The 15,077-nt window shown below is 43.0% G+C and overlaps 1 non-coding gene across 1 annotated transcript; it reads left to right on the top strand.

Annotated features, from left to right (window-relative positions):
* Positions 1 to 9,960: 9,960 nt before the first annotated feature.
* On the top strand, positions 9,961 to 10,033 carry TRNAR-ACG (transfer RNA arginine (anticodon ACG)). Its single transcript has one exon. It is a non-coding gene; the product is annotated as a tRNA-Arg (tRNA).
* The last annotated feature ends 5,044 nt before the right edge of the window (positions 10,034 to 15,077 follow it).

The following is a 15,077-nucleotide window of genomic DNA, read 5'->3' as shown; positions in this document are numbered from 1 at the left end:
CAGTCACAAACACACACACACGCACCTTGCCTCTTCCCCCGGCGATGTTAATAACGATACGTCTGCCAGTGCACATCCCCCATTGTTTCTGCATCCCCCAAGCTGTCGTTCAGGGCAACACCCACCCCAGCCGCGTCCATCTGATCTTTCTTTTGTCTCGCGGGAAGTGGTTTATTACGAGGTGGGGAGTTGAAGTCACCTCCTATAATACTTGTTCCTCCTTCCTTCTCCAGCGATCGACTCCCCCTTCCTTCCTTCCTTCTTCTTCGCTCGACTCCTTCCTCTTCCTTCCCGTCTTCTTTCCTTCTTCGCCTTCCTTTTCTTCCTCCTATCCCTATTCTTTTTCATCCTCTTCTTTGCCTTCTTTACTTCATTTGTTTTTCCTCCTGTTTCTTTTCTTCTCTTCTTCCTCCCTATGAATGTCTCCCCCTCCTCCTCCTCCTCCTCCTCCCTTTGCCTCCCCCACACACACATTCTACAAAACATCATTCTCTCTCTCTCTCTCTCTCTCTCTCTCTCTCTCTCTCTCTCTCTCTCTCAGGAATATTAATGTTTTCTTAGGATGGGTTCTGTAATTGAGTTCTCTGGCCATTTGAATTCCGGTGTAATCTCTTCCTCACTCACATCCACTCTCTCTCTCTCTCTCTCTCTCTCTCTCTCTCTCTCTCTCTCTCTCTCTCTCTCTCTCGCAATCAGTGAATGCAGGAAGATGAGAGGAGTTAACTTTATGCCCATTAACTACACGAAAGACATTAACCAATTCACCACATTACTTTCTTTTTTCTACCTCCAGACGATTTTATTCAACTTACGGGCGATTTTTCGAGCTGGAGATGCTAGATAAACCCCTCATCAAGCCCTTCAGTAATAAATCTCCCTTCTGAATCTCGAGTTTACTGAACATACTGAAAAAATAAAAATAGTCTTGACAGTGAATGAGTTTAGGCAGAAAATCAATTAGTTTTTCCTTTCTCTCTCTCTCTCTCTCTCTCTCTCTCTCTCTCTCTCTCTCTCTCTCTCTCTCTCTTTTCAGTACCATTCTACCTTAATCAATAACAATTTAATTTTCATTCATGTCCCCGTTTGTACTGCCTGGTGAAGAATGACACAAAGAAAATAATAATAATAATAATAATAAAGGAGATGGAAAGGTTTGGAGGATGAAGGGGAAAGGCTGACGAGGGAGAAGGATTGATAGAATGGGAAGGGGATGAGAAGGGGATGTGAAAAGGAGACGGGAAGGAAAAAAAAATTTTTATGAAAGGAAGGAAAGAGGTGAGAGAAGGAAAGGGAGTGAATGAAGGGAAGAAAAAGGTGGATGGAAAAGGAACACGAGAGGTAGAGGGAAAGGAATGGAAGGAATTAGGAGGATGGGAAGGGATAGGAATGAAGAGGAGGGAAAGAAATAGAGGGATGGGAATGGAAAGAAGGGAAAGAAAAGGAGTAAGGAGAAGGAAAATGTGGAAAGGGAAGGTAATGGAGGGAAAGAAAAGGCGGAAGAAAAAGAGACTAACCAGAAGGAGGACAACGGAAGGGAGTAACGAAATGGAACAGAAGGATGGTAATGAAGAGATGGAACAAGAGGAAGGAAAGGATACGACTGGTGGTACCGTGGAATGTGTTAATCGTTCCCTGCATATGGCACGAACAATTACAACACCCGCCACTGCATTTATCTTTTATGAATTTACAAGACGGGTTCATACCGCTGCTGTGTTTTATCTTCATTGTGAACCGAATGCAAGCTAAGGCAAGTGTCAGGTTGCGTTCTTCTTTAACATACATAGTTTTTTCGTCCTGTTTTTCATTCACTGCTACCGCTCACGAAGTCTTGTGGAAATTCTTTGACAATACACTCAAAGTATGTTAGTGCCAGTAACGCTAGGGACAAATTATAATAGTCTCTCTCTCTCTCTCTCTCTCTCCTTTTCAGTCATCCTTTTTTCCCCTTTTCATTTTTTCTTGGTCCTTCTTTAGCACCTTTCCTCACTTCTCCTCTCCCACTATTAATCTCTCATTCCTATATATACCTGTATATATCCTTCCCAGTCCTCTGGTGTATCACACACGCCTTCTTATGTAGCCACTTCGGCGCTAATACCCACCGACCATACAGAATACATACAAATGTAAGACTGACTCATTCATAACTCGTGTAATGACGGCGGAGTTTTAATACATGTCGGTGAATCTTGTTGAAGATCAGTAAGGTCTTTTACGACATTCAAATAAACAAACAGTTCCCTGCCTTTGCGTGGGATCTAACTCGCGTCCTGTCCTATCCCAGACCATTCTCTAACCACTTACCACCATCTCCGGAGCTGAATAAAACAGGCAAGATGACAACGGATGAGATGTTATCGCTGTCAAGTGATGAAAACTGTAGGCCTATGTTTTCTCAACGCAAGAAGTGTACTTATCTCTGAACAAGATGTAAAAAGACAACCACGGATAGTCGCTCCCATGCAGTATTCTAGGGGGTTAGGAATAATTATTATAAATCTGTTTGGCACTTAAATGACACCCTTCTGTCTCATGGGCCATCTCTGAATAACAAACTGTCCCGTGCTCTACCCTGTCCCTCTGAATAATATTTACGGCTATTCAGACGACGCAGATACAAGGCCGACTACATGCACACCACACGCACACCAGACACACCACCAGTACCTCATACGCACACCACACATACCACCAGTACCTCACACGCACACCACACACACACCACCAGTACCTCATACGCACACCACACACACCACCAATACCTCATACGCACACCACACACACCACCAATACCTCACACGCACACCACACACACCACCAATACCTCATACGCACACCACACACACCACCAATACCTCACACGCACACCACACACACCACCAATACCTCATACGCACACCACACACACCACCAATACCTCACACGAACACCACACACACCACCAATACCTCACACGCATACCACACACACCACCATTACCTCACACGCACACCAGACACACCACCAATACCCCAATGGGCAACACATCTCTCATTATGACTAGACCCCAGTATTCAAGGTTATACAGAGACTCAGTGAGCGAGTGAGTGAGTCAGTGAGTCAGTCAGTCAGTCAGTCAGTGAGTCAGTCAGTCAGTAAATGAATGAATGACAGATAGGGAGACACACACACTGGGTTTGCCCGCCCCCCTGTAAGAGCATAAAAAAGTAGAAACAAAGGAAAAGGGTGTGTGTGAGAGAGAGAGAGAGAGAGAGAGAGAGAGAGAGAGAGAGAGAGAGAGAGAGAGAGAGAGAGAGAGAGAGAGAGAGAGAGAGAGAGAGAGAATTATAGTCAGTTAGGCTTGAAAAATGGAGTGAAAATTCCTAAGACATTAACGTTGTGTGAGCGACTTTGATCCATTTCAGTGGGCAGCCTCTTCACGATCCTAATTTTTTTTTTTTGCCTCTATGTTTTTAGAAGGGTAGCAGGGCAGGTGTGGTGATGATGATGACGATGATGATGATGGTGGTGGTGGTGGCGGTGGTGGTTTCTCTGCCCAGTTCTTGCGTGGCTCCGACTGATTGTTCACGCGACCTGTATTCCTCACGTGAGAGAGAGAGAGAGAGTTACACAGATCTTACGGTCCTTTTAAGTGATCTAGCTTAAAAAAAAATAATAATGTCTTTCCAGGTACAGATGTTGAAAATTTACGGATGTTTATGCACAAAATGACATCACCCCAATCCCTCCCTTTTCCTTCCATTCCGCTCCTCTCCTTTCCCTTCCCTTTCCTCCCTTCCCCTCCCTCCCCTTCCAATACCTTCCCTTATATTCCTTTCCCTTCCCTTTCCTTCCCTTCCCTTCCTTTACTTTCGCTTCCTTTCTCTTCCCCTCCCTTCCCTTCCCTTCCTTTCCCTTCTCTTCCCCTCCCTTCCCTTCCATTCCTTTCCCTTCCCTTCCCTTCCTTTCCCTTCCCTTCCCTTCCTTTCCCTTCTCTTCCCCTCCCTTCCCTTCCTTTCCTTTCCCTTCTCTTCCCTTCCCTTCCTTTCCCTTCTCTTCCCCTCCCTTCCCTTCCCTTCCCTCCCATTCCATTCCCTTCCCTTCCACCTCCTTTTCCCCTTCTCACACTCTCCCCTCCATACCTTCAGCCCCCTCTCTTCATTCTCCCTCTCCATTCCTTCCCTCCCTTTCCCTTCCTACTCATCCCCCTATCTTTTCCTTACCTTTTCTCTCCCTCCATTGTCATCTGCTTCCTCCCTCCCTACTCCCTCTCTTTTCTTTTCCATTTTATCCCTCTCTCCATTTCATCAATTTATTTAAAAGACTTCATTCAGCTTCAGGATGGCTTTTCGTAATGAAAGGGTTGATACAGCTCATTCATTTTAACTTGGCCCAGATTTTCGTCCTATGGTTGTACATCCTTTCCACGGCACCTCTTCGTGACCAGCACCTCATTCTCAGGTATAATTATTGCTATTTCTCAGTATTCTAGGTGCAGAGACGGCAATTTTAGGCCAAGTTAAAGTGAACAGGGTACAGCAGTCTCCAATAATCCTTTCAGTAAGACATACCCACTAAAAATAAATACAGTAGTATAGCTGTGGGGGTAGGATTAATCGTCCTATCCTTACTATTCTTATCCTTTCATCCCTTCCAGTGCTGTTAATCTTTCTCTCTCATCCCTCCCTTTCCATTCCAATCATTTCCACTCCATCCCTTCCCTGTCTAATCCATCCCTGCCTTTCCTTTTCTCCCCGCCTCTGCAACGTCTTCTCTACCATCCAACCTCTTTGTACCAAAAGTATCACCATGGGAAGAAAAGGATATAAGTGTCGATGTAATGCCCTTAGATAGGGGAAAAAAAAAGCTTATACACCGCTGAGATGTTGAAAACAGTGTTTGAACAACGCTTAGATACAGTGACAGGAAATTACACTGCCCATATTTATTGTGACGGATCAGTAGTGGATAATGGCAGAGCAGGGTGTGTGATCCTGATTGAGAGACCTCGGTACCAAAACGTGCCTAGAAAAGGAACTTAGCTATAGATTACCAGATGGCATTTCATCAACACAGGCTGAAATGTATATTACTCGGCTTAAAAAACATAGTAAAGGGTGAAAGGCTTGTGTGCTTCTTCTGTGACAGTCGTGGGGCGCTAGTCCAGGAAGCGATAGTCTTGGAATGTAAGAATATACTTCATAAGCTAAACTCACTGTGAAAAAATGTTATTTTTCATGGCTACCATATCATTTAGGGATAACATGTGATGAAAGGGTGTTACTGCCAAGAATGCCACAAGAATGGATACTACTGATACTGAATGTTTCCTAACCTTAAAACAAACAGGAACCCGAATTAGAAAAACACAAGACAAAAGAACTGACTTCCATGGAGAACAATTATGCCAACAGCAACACCATGAACCAATATTCTCAGGCACTACTGAACACTGACTTTAAATACGGGAGATACACTAATAAATAGAAAGATACTGTATGTACAAGGCTGCGACTGGGATACGTGTACTATTGGCACTTAGGTACCAATAACAGTACTTAGGACACATATTGCAGGTTGTGTGAACAGTCAAGGTCACACACCCTCCATCAGTGTTTTAGAATGTCCACTACTAAATACCTACAGAAAAAATAATACTTTCAGTGTAAGAGAACAGATAATAAGGATGTTTAGTGAAGATAAAATAGATGAATTTATCAAGGAAATGTAAAAAATTTAAAAGCATAATTTATAATGGGTAGAAATAGCTCTTATTTCTCCCGGGCAATATACCTATATTAGTAATTAAGTGTATGTTCAGTGGCTATAAGGTTTATATACCAAGTGTAAACATGCTTGTGCCGCTGTGCTTTAATTTAGTTGTACGTACATAGGCAAAGGCACAAATATTTTTACATGCAGAAGTGTGCAGATTTGCCAGTGTTTACACAAACCTACACGTGTACGTGGAAGTTTTAAACAATCATGGGTTCATGTAAATAATAAGAAACTGTGTAGGATTCTCAATACTGTATTATGATAATGTATCTTTAATATCCTGCGTAGGGTAAAGTAAGCCTAAATTCCTTTGTCTTTTAGATTTTTTTGTACTTTTTATTGGAATGTACAGTATACTAATCTCAATCAATGCTTTCAAATTCAAATTCTTCTCTTCTTCCACACCTCCTCTCTCTTCGCACCCCTCCCCGCCCGTTCCCTCCCCTCCCCTTTAGCTCCTCTACTCTCCTCATCCAGTCTCTTCTCTACCCCTTCTTCCTCCACCCATCTCATCCCCTCCCTACCCTCAGCTTCCCACCTCCCCCACCCTTCCCTTTCACCCCCTCCCCTCTACCCGTCCAACCCTCTTTCTCTCTCATTCTCATAAACCTCCATTCCCCTCCTACCCTTCCTGAGGCTTCTCCTCTCATCCTTCTCTCTCTATTCCCTCTTCCTCCTTCCTCTCCACATCCCTCTCTCCTATTTACTCCTAACCTCGCCTTCCTTCCCTTCTCCTCCTCCCCCAACTAACCCCTCCACCTCATTTTCCTCCATCCCTCCTTCATCCTCTCCCTCACTCCTCCCTCCTTCCCCAGGTCTCCTCCACCTTCTCCATCTCTCTTCCTTCCATCTCCCTCATGCCCCATCCTTCCACCACATTCAATTCTTACCCCTCTGCTACCTTCACTTACCCTCCCTATTCCCATTCCCCATTTACCCCAACCAACCTCCTCCTCCTCCTCTTCCTTTCCCTCCCTATTCCTCATCCATAACCCCATTCAACCTCTTCCCTACCCCATCCCCCTCTCCCCCTTCAACCTTCTCTCTCATCCAACCTTCCGCCCTCTTCTCAGCCCCTCCCGCCTCCCCAACCTTCCTTATATCCCTGCCTTCCCCATCCTCCTTCCATCCTTCCCTCTATCCCCTCATCCCTCTCCCTCCCCCACCTTCCTTTCCTCCATCCATCCCCCCCTCCCTCGCCTGCCGCCCTCACGCGTCACGAGCATCATCAGATCAGCAATGAGGGAGGGGAGGGGAGGGGGGCAGACAGGGGAGGGGGCAGACAGGAGAGGGGGCAGACAGGAGAGGGGGCAGGCAAAGGAGGCGAGGGAGAGGAGGGGGAAGGCTAGGAAGGGGAGGCGAGGGGAGGGGGGGACAGACAAGGGAGACAGGAAGGGAGGGGTCAGGCAAGGGAGGAGGGAGGGGGGGGCGCCACTCCCCCTAACCAACCCGCGGAAAATTGATACGCCGATACTGATCAGCATCGGCCCAACGCAACGGGAACGTGACTATCTATCAATTTATCTACACACCCACCTTTTCTCGATAATTTTAGACCCCCCTTAACCCCACCCGAACCCGCCACCTTCTTATAGTTCCGTTTTCTTTTGTCTCTTCGGTTATCTTTTCATTTCGGTACCCAGGCCACCGTTTTCTCTCTCTCTCTCTCCACCTTTTTCGATCATTTTACGCGCCCCCCTCCCCCAGCCCCACCCCACCCCAATCTCAATAACCAGTTTGATAATCTCGCTCTTTAACTGTCTCTCGTTTACTCTTTCTGTCTTTAATTTGGCAGTTGTTTCCTCTCGTTAAGTCACCGTTACATGCCTCTCTCTCTCTCTCTCTCCATGTTTTTCCTTCTCTTTATCTTTTACTTATATTTTTTGTCATTTTTTAGTTATGACACTGTTCGTCCTACCCCCCCTCTCCTCTCTCTCTCTCTCTCTCTCTCTCTCTCTCTCTCTCTCTCTCTCTCTCTCTCTCCCTCCCAATAAACTATTATAAAAATTATCAAACCAATCGTGTGTGTGGAAGTCTGACCACCCCCACCCCTCCCCTCCCAGCTCCTCCCCACCACCCCTCCCCTCCCTAACTCGCCTCAGAGGTCAAGCAGGAGGGAGGACAGACGTATGGCGGATTCTGGGCGAGTCTTAGAGCTTCTTACTGTTCTCTAAATCACGTCTTATTCTTATTCTTAATGATTTCCTGTTGTTTTTCTACTTCTTATTCTGTTGCTCCTATAATAAAATAATTCTCTCCCGTTACTCGTCTCAATCACCTACTGTTACTAAATCATCTCCCGTTACTCTTCTCCATCATCTACTGTTGACGCCCTGTTATTTTCCTACTTCTTATTCTGTTGCTCCTATAATAAAATAATTCCTGTTACTCTTCTCAATCATCTAATGTTACTAAATCATCTCCCGTTACTCTTCTACATTATCTACCGTTACTTCCGTTGACGTACTCTTCTTCTTGATCACCTCCTCTTATCATTCTACTTCCCCTTCTGTTCCCTTTCTAAAATAAACTCTTAAATTCTTTCCTCTTACCTTCCTAGTTTGCTTACATTAAATCGTCTCTCCCTTCAGAAAGCCTCCTAGTTCGCCAAGGAGGCAGGGAAGATGTATGGCTGATTCTAAGGAAGTTTTACACCTGCTACTTTTCTTAATTATTTCCTGTTACCTGCTTCGAGAAATTACTGTATACCTATCATTGCGGAAAAATTATAGTACTGAAATTCTCTCTCTCTCTCTCTCTCACTTAAAATTTCCAAGTATTCTAGCTCTCGAATTTTACACATTCCTTTTTTTCCCTCACTTTTCCTGGTCATCCACTCATTCACCCAGTACTCATTCTTCCCCCTCCCCCACCTCTCTCTTTCTCTCTCTGGTCCCCTACCTATCTATCTATCTATCTACCTATCTACATATCTACCTATATCTATCTAGCTCTTAACTCCTTCAGCCTGAGGACATTATATGCATTTTAATCCTGCATCTCCAGACGATTACATTCAACTTAGGGGACTTTTATCGAACTCAGTTTTATATATGCTATTCATTAACCTTCTAACTACAACACGTCTCTCTCAGGATGAAAATATAATTGTCTATAGCCGGCAAGAATGATATATAAAAAGAAATCCTCGAGGTGAAGGGGTTGTCAGTATATTTTTGCACTATGTTCACTCTTTTCACTACGAGACGAGTTCCTGAGACAAGCAAAATTTTCTAGAGGTAATAAGAATAATATACAAACTTACGTAATTTTACTTAACCAAATAATCTATGGTAGTAATTTCTAAAAGATCTAGAAGCAGAAACCATTGTTCATTTGTTAGCAGGAATAATACACAAAAGGTAATTACAAAAAAAATGGATCTATAATTTGTTTCATCGTCGTGTCTCATTAATGTTGATGTAATTAGCTATCATATGCCATACAAGAGTTCATTAACCAGCTAAGTGTGGAAATAACTTAGTAAAGAAGAGGATGACAAGAAGCAACTAAAGTTATACATTACGATGACGCGTTTATTTATTTACTCATGCATTCATTTATTCATATACGTATTTAATTTACAACTGATAGGCGATTTTACTCAGCCTAGGGAAGTACAGTGTTAACAGTTTTGTTTTGCTGATTCTTTCGAACTCCTTCAGACCTGGTGGAGGCAAGAATAAAATATAAGAACCGTGATGAGGGAACCATGATAATATAACTCTTCCTCTCTGATTTTCCCTATTTCCTCCTTTCCCCTCAAATTTCCCCTTATTTTCTTCACCTTTCAGTTACTTTTCTTTCATTTTGCTCTATATTCTTGTCATGCCTTCCTCCTCTACTATCTTCTATTCTTCTTCGTCGCCTACATCTCTTCATTTTACCTTTCAGTCCTCTCACCTTTCTTTAAAATCTCTTTGACTTTCATCTTAGTATTTCTCCTTGTCTTTCAGTTCTCATTGTCATTTTACATTTTCTTTTATCTTCTTCCTTTCCTTTACTTCCTCCTCTTTCATTTTCCCTTTTTACTTTCTCAGTCTTTCCATTCCCCCTTTTCAGTCATTTCATCTTTAATTTTTTGCTCTGTTTCATATTCATGTCTTATATTTTTTCATCAAATGCATCTCTCTTCCTGGTCGTTATACCTCATCCTTGTCTTCATCCTTCTATATCATCCTCATCTTATATTTTGTCACTGGCCTCGTGGCGCAACGAATAACGCGTCTGACTACGGATCAGAAGATTCCAGGTTCGAATCCTGGCGAGGTCGTGCAAAACATTTTAGGGACTGGGGAGGAGAATCCTGTTTTTCTATCCTTGTCTTTAACAGATGTTTAGTTTTCGTCAGTTACAACCTTCCATCAGACAGCCACAAAAGGACTAACTGGTCTCTTGCTGTTTTCTTTCCTCTCGGTTTTGCACCTCTTCCTTTCTCCCGTTCCACATTCATTCCTTTCACCATTTTAATCCATCTCATCCTCCATCCTTCTCTAATCATCCTTCCACAATCACCCACTCACATCCACTCGTTTACTTTCTCCCTCTTCCTGCCCATTCCCTCCTCGGAACCACCTCAGACCTACTCAGAAAAGGGTAAGTCACAGGGAGGATAGGAGTAGGGTGGATCAGTTACAAAGCACAGACGGTGAAGTAGAAGACAGTGGTAGTAGAATTATATACGGCGTAGGCTGGGAAGAGTGTAGGGCAGATACAGGGCACAGACGGTGAAAAGAAAGCTAGTAGTAGCAGACAAAATTACGGTGTAAGTCTGGTTATTTCACTGTTGCGGATTGGCGATGGCTTGTGAACGTCCACCCCACAAACTCACTGGGGCTCGAATCCACGTCAAAGGCGCCCTCCGAAAATAAAACCAACTGACCAAACCGACCCAGCAACCGAGTCCCCTAGACCTACCTACCTTTCCTACCAACTTTCCTTTCCCTAACCCCCCCCCCCTCCCACTCTCCAACCAACCAGTGTCTTTACTATTTAATTCTCGCGACCGCCAGACGATTTTCTTCAGTTTACGTGTGGGTTCTTCATCGTCTATGAGTTAAGTAATTAAGCTAAGTAAACAATTTTAAACAATATTTTAACAATACGAAACAAACAATAAAACAAGCAGCCTGTGTAGTCCCTTTCATCATTTCTAACCCGTGAGAGCTAATGAAAGGAAGATAATTAGACTAGACAGGCACTTCGACAGCCCCAACATAATGTACCGTTCTCTTATTGGCTTGGATTTCCTAACACATCTTCTTCAGCGATTTATTTTAGCACAGCAGATACCAAACCTTCCAATATAGTGGCCTCTTGTCTCCTGCTACCTTCAGACGATTGCGTTCGGCTTAGGAGAGACTCTTAGAAATGGAGGGGTTAGAGGAAGCCTTCATTAACCCCTTCAGTACGAGAGATCTTTCCTTAGCTGATTAAAAAGCCTCTAAAATATAAAAAGATAAACTTAAAAAAAAAAAAGGTCCATTAGATTGAAATGTATATTACCTACCTCTATGTTACTGATGCAAGTTTTATCAATATCAAAAAGGAAAGACGATATCAAGAGACACTTCAAAAAATTATGTCGCTAAGGAAGGGAAGAATCTGCTACTTCATGTGTAGTTCTAGAAACAGACTTAATCCACCAGTCTGATCAGCCCGAGAATGCCAACGAGAACACGGGCTAGAGGCAGCGTAAGGACCAAAAGGATTAAGGCGCTCGGACGCAGACGGCTGACGACAGTAAATAGTCAGCAAAAAGGGAGGTGAGCGAGGGAGGGGGACGACAACCCACACACGACCCCAACGAGGAACGACCACACAGGACGAAAAAATATATATATATATAATGAGAGTAAAAAAAAAAGAAGTGAGGAGATCAGAAAAAGAGAGGGAGAAATCACAAAAAGAAAAAAAAGAGAGAAGAAATCAACCCTCCCCCCCAACACACACGAGAGAGAAAATCGCACACAAAAAAAGATTCACTGAAGCTACTTCGTGCTTGGGGTGGTCGCTTTTAAACACACTCACGCGCACGCAAATTCAAGCCAGCGCACGCACATCCCACGGGGCGAGGTTGCTAGATATAAGTGGCTCCTTTCCCAGCCTTTCCCAGCTCAGTGTTCTCTTTCACGAGGTAATGATCGTGGCTGCTTGCTTTTATCATCTTTTCACTTAGCTAGGCGTCATTTATATTTTGTTCGTGCAATTTGGAGACGATTTTATTCAGTTTGGGGAGAGAGAGAGAGACGTACCCCTAAGCTAATCAAAATCACCCAACTACAGCAAGATCATTATAGGACATCATCGTACGAAAGGAATTACGTGACACAAAACGCTGTATACCCACACTAAAATCAACTTTAATACCCAGGCGAAAATTCACACATTAACATTATTTATTTTATGATAAAGCACTTGTATCACAGTAAAAAAAAAAAAAAAAATCAGAAAAATGTATAACTAAGCCATGATGAGAATTACCTAAACATGATTAAATTTTCCTTGCAAAAAAAAAGTTCGAACACTCACAGCTCACATTATATCCCAGTTAAGCGAAAGAATCAAAATATAGTCAGCCATTTCAGCTCGCGGTCGCCATCTTTATTACATATATATTTTTACTGATATTGTAGTTATGAAAATGCAGTGCTGTAGATGCCAGACAACATAAACATAATCCTCTGTTACATTAAAAACGATATCAAACAGCAACAAGCCTGATGGTCCTATCGTGGCTGTCTGTTGAATGGAAGTGTATATGCCTACAATATCTAATTCTATGAGCTGAAGATAAGGATAGCAAAGCAAGAAGTGACGTTATAAGGTAAGTTTACAGACATCAGTTAAAACCAAAAATAATGCTGGTGTATACCTATGGAGGCTGTATAATTAAACTGGGAAATAATCTGATTGTCCACCTGTCCTTTACCTAGTGCTTTCCGTCCCCTCCCCATTACCCATTTCCTACATGTCTCCCAATTAGTATTAATCTCCTCCTTGATAGTAACCCCATCAGCAAGAGAACGTCTTCATACCCTATTCTTGTTACTGACAGGCGATTTTATTCATATTAAAAGAGCATCCTAGAAATGAAATAGTTAACGTAGGCTATTTCTAACCCCTCCAGTTATAACAGTCCTTTCTAGGGTAAAAGAAAATATATATCTTGTAGGGACAGCAGGGATGAAATTAATGTTACCCCTTCCATGTACAGACGGGATTAAAATGGTCAATGGAAAGGCGTTGAAGTCTAAATGCCTTAAACTTATATGACTCAGAACTGGTATATTTGTAGTTAATGATAGTGGTGGTGATAATGGTTAAGGGACGGTGGTGGTGGTGATTGTGGTAGTTGTGGTAATGGTAATGGTGATAGTGGTAGTTGTGGTAGTGATAGTGCTGACAGTGGTAGTTGTGGTAATGTTAGTTTTGTTACTGTGGTGGTGGTAACTGAAAACTGCTACAGGTGGCAAGGTTACTGTTCTGTTTACGTGACAATGGTGAGTACGCTTGTTATTCGTGAAACACACACACACACACACACACACACACACACACACACACACACACACACACACACATCCCCCCAACACACACACTCACCCCCCCTCACACACACACACTCACCCCCCCTACAAACCACACAACCCACTCCCTCCCACTCCCAAACACACACAGCCTAAACATCCCATCCCTCGTCCTCCTCCCTCCCTCACCCCCACACTCAACACGAAGCAGAGTTAGTACCAGAACAGTTAGCAGACAGGCGAGGCGGGGCGAAAGGGCAGCTGTTACATGGCCAAACAAACTGCATGACCAAACACCGAAACGAAACCAAGAAAAAACAAACACCCAAGAAAAAAAAAGAAAAACATGAGATTCGGCGAACAAGGAATAATAGGGTGGAGGTAACTGTTGTCTTTATCTATTAATCTCGGTCTAACTATCTACTTTTCTATCTATCTGGCTGTCTATCTGCTTTATCTATTTTTCCGATAAAAAAAAAAATGTGTCTCGGCGAAAAAGATATAATAAGCTGGAAGTAAGTGCTGTCTTTATCTATTTCTCTGTCTATATATCTATCTGGTTATGTATCTATCTGCCTGTTTATCTGTCTCCATCAAATTTTAGGCTTATCGAAACCACACACACACACACACACACACACACACACACACACACACACACACACACACACACACACACAGAAAAAGCATGCGATTTGGCCAACACATATTAGGCTGGAAGTAACTATTGTCTGGCTATGTTTGTTAATCTTTCTATCTAACAATCTGTCTCTATTTCTGTGTATCTGTTTATCTATACCTCTGCTTACCAGTCTATATTTCTGCCCAGTTAATCCGTCTTTTCGTCTATATCTATCTTTCTGCGAAGTTGTGTGTCTTATCTATTTTATCAGTTCATCCACCAATCTGTCTTAATTAAATTTTCAATCTACTATACCATCTCAAGTTAGCCTAACATATTCTGCGCATGAATTTATTACCTATCTACCCATTTATAGGCCAGTCTGTCAGTCAATCAGTCCACCAATTCACCTGTCCACCTGTCTAATTTACCTATTTATACCTCATCTACCTTCCTATTTTTTCCAGTCTGGGGAAAGAAATCAGTCTCCTTTTATTTCATCGTAAACTTCAACACACAAAAAACCAGCAGGCTCCAGACGTAAAACTGTTCATTCGCTCCCAGAGTTGTTATTTACTCCCTTGGGTGTTCATTCACTCCTACATAAGTTCACTCCCACAAACATTTACTCTCATACACATTCACTCACACACACATTCACTCACACACACAAAAGCTCAAACATATATTCACTCCCACACACATTCACTCCCACACACATTCGCTCCCACACACATTCACTCCCACACACATTCACTCACACACACATTCACTCACACACACATTCACTCATACACACATTCACTCCCACACACATTCACTCCCCTATGCTCTCAAATCTCACAAGCGTCATTTAGTAGTGAGACTGGCTAGTGGGCATGATAATGTTTTCGTAGCCAAGTATGACAGCTAGTGGCAAAGCTCTTTTAGATCGTGAGTATACTAGTCTAAAGGACAAGTTAGGAAATATGTGAAGGATGGTTGAAGGAATGCCGCTGGCGTGTAAGGACAAACCCACCCGAGGGAGCTAAACCACACACGAAACTATCTATTTATTCATCTATCTAACTAACTAGAGATATACAGGTGGACAGATAAAATGACAAAGACCATCACACACCCGGCAACCTTCTACGCTCCACGCTACGATGTAAGACGAAGATTTA

Source organism: Coenobita brevimanus, chromosome 52 (assembly GCF_032717465.1).
Source record: "Coenobita brevimanus isolate Jiangsu-jjx chromosome 52, ASM3271746v2, whole genome shotgun sequence".
Classification (NCBI taxonomy): domain Eukaryota; kingdom Metazoa; phylum Arthropoda; class Malacostraca; order Decapoda; family Coenobitidae; genus Coenobita; species Coenobita brevimanus.
This window is presented reverse-complemented; position numbering and strand designations above follow the sequence as displayed.